General features: G+C 54.7%; 1 long non-coding RNA gene across 1 annotated transcript; it reads right to left on the reverse strand.

Annotated features, from left to right (window-relative positions):
- Positions 1–397: 397 nt before the first annotated feature.
- LOC112477326 lies at positions 398–2,402 on the reverse strand. Its single transcript, XR_003045415.1, has 2 exons — positions 1,784–2,402; positions 398–1,633 (listed from the first exon to the last, which is right to left on the reverse strand). It is a non-coding gene; the product is annotated as an uncharacterized LOC112477326 (long non-coding RNA).
- Between the last annotated feature and the right edge of the window lie 6 nt (positions 2,403–2,408).

The following is a 2,408-nucleotide window of genomic DNA, read 5'->3' on the forward strand; positions in this document are numbered from 1 at the left end:
AATCAGGAGGGTGGGTCTGGCCTCAGCCCACCTGACCTGGAATGCTGGCCTGAGCGCTAACCAGCTGTGTGGCCAGCCTTGGGATAGTCACTCGCTCCCTCTGAGCCTCTGGATCCTCGGTGGAAAGTGGGATGGTGGCAGCAGTGCCCGCCTCAGAGCCGGGTGAAGCGGGGACTGGACTAAGCCAGAGAAAAAACACTCACACGCCTCCAGGGGCCAGGCGGCAATATAAATGGAGTGGGTACAGGGTAAGGCTGCAGGGAGTGGTGGGGACTGCGGCTTACTGGGGTGCCTCTGTGCCCCATTCCAGGGAGCACCTCCTCTCAACCCAGCAGCTGTGGCCAGGCGGGACCGTGAGCTTGGGGTGGTCCAAGGTACTGATTTCTCAAGAGAAGGAAACATTTTTTTTTTAATGAGAAAACCCCATTACTAATCTTAGCAATGCATTAAACATAGTTTTTAAAGCATCACGTGAGCCAAAGCCGATGCTTCTGTTGGCAGATGTCACCACCACGACCACTGGGATGAAAGGGAGGTAGCCGCGTCCCAGGCCCAGCCAGCCTCCCAGCCCTGGGCCTGCCCTCCTGAGACTTCGGTTTTCCCTTGTATAATGGAGGTGGGAGGCTGGGCCCTCTCTCTCCACCGACATTCTCAGGAGCGGCCCCGGCCAGAGACAGGGGCTGTCATGGGGCCCCTGCTCGACACTATCTCGCCGGAGGTGCCAGCGAGTCTAGGGGAGCCTGCCGACGGGTCTGCTCTGTGTCTGGGAATGGCAGGTCTGCCTAAGGGCCTGGAGAGGTGGCTCTCGGTGCGGCTGTCAGGGAGGGCTTGGCTCCTGGCTCCCCAGGGGTCAAAGGACAGCACTTTCAGCTTCTTCTAAGCCAACTTCCTGTTTGGGAGAGAAAACAGAAAGACCCCTGGCAGGAGATGGTCTTCCTCCTGCAGCCCCTTGTGGGGAAAGACCCATGGGGTGGGGGGTTCCCATAGCTGGGTCTCCCCTACCTCATCCTCCCTCCCCCACCCCGCGGAGCCCAGGAGGGGACATGGGTCTCCTTGCTGTGACAGCAAACCCCACCTCACCAGCATCGTTAGTGTAGGCGTGGCAAAAGGGCAAATGTTCGGTGCCCATATTTATTACTCCCAGCTGGGCTCCTGGGCCTGCCTTCCCTTCCCTCAGCCCCCAGGGCTCATGGCACCCCCTGGCTTTCCAGCACTGTGGCTTCAGGGGTCCCTCAGAGAGGGCCACAATAAGAAAGTCCTTGAATGCTGCAACCCACCCCTGGCAGGGAACCCCTTTATTAACTAAATTTAACTCTTCTTTGGTGCCAGCCCCTGCTTGCACACCTCCGAACACAGGGAACTCACCACCTTACACACACTAGCACAATTCAGTGCCCCCACTCCTGCAGCAAGCAAGCCCTGGTGCTGGCAGTTAGTTCATCTAAAGGGTCTCGTCTAGGGCAGGAGTCTTGAATGCTACCTTGACTTGCAAAGATTCAAAAATGTATGCTACTGTGTTTTTAATAACCATTTCTATCGGATTTAATATAAACCTGCTGGTTATAGAAGACTTAGAGATTAAGTATCAAAAATAAAATCAAAATTACCTGTTACTTCACTACCAAGAGCAGAGCTAGAGGAAAGATAAAAGGATTTATTTACTGTGCTTACACCTACCTCTGGGTAATGTACTAGTTGCCTGAACTTCACCCCTGTGGCAGAACCCAGCTGGCCAATCCCTCCTCTCCTGGGCATACCTTCAAGTATTTCGATAATAACTAACCTTCACTGAGTCCAGATGGACTCATCTAATTCTCAGGATGGCTCTGTGAGACATCTAGTTTACAGATGGAGAAACTGAGGCTCGGGGAGGGCCAGTAACTTCCCCAGAGTTGCATAGCCAGTAAGGGACAGAGCTGAGATCGGAATCCATCCATCCGCTGCCAGATCTGAAGTCTCCTCTTCTCCAGATGAGACATGCAGCACACTTCCTCCTCCCCCCCCGAGGGGCTAGATTCCAGACCATTCGGCAGCCCAGGTGTCCACGTATTCATTCTTTCTCACCATTTGTTCATTTATGAAGTCACCTGATATTTATGACTCGGGTTTGGTGCCAGGTAGAGGCTGATGCTGGTTCCCACGCCACTCACCCAGATCTGCCGCTCTCAGAACTGCACGCTGAGGACCTCAACTCCGCGGATTACAAAAGATGGGGTTTATTACACTGTACTGTGAACAGCTCCTGCCCAGCCCCCAGGGCTCAGAGGCAGCCTGGGCCGGGGTTCCAACAGCCTCCTCGTGATGTCTTCTTCCTTCTGCATGAAGGTCCTGGGGGGGTGGGGGCCCCTGGACCAGGCCTTGGAGCCATCTTATGTTTATAAAACCAAACAGGTGCAAAGTTCATGGGC

The sequence above is a fragment of the Pteropus alecto genome, unplaced genomic scaffold, assembly GCF_000325575.1.
Source record: "Pteropus alecto unplaced genomic scaffold, ASM32557v1 scaffold123, whole genome shotgun sequence".
NCBI lineage: Eukaryota > Metazoa > Chordata > Mammalia > Chiroptera > Pteropodidae > Pteropus > Pteropus alecto.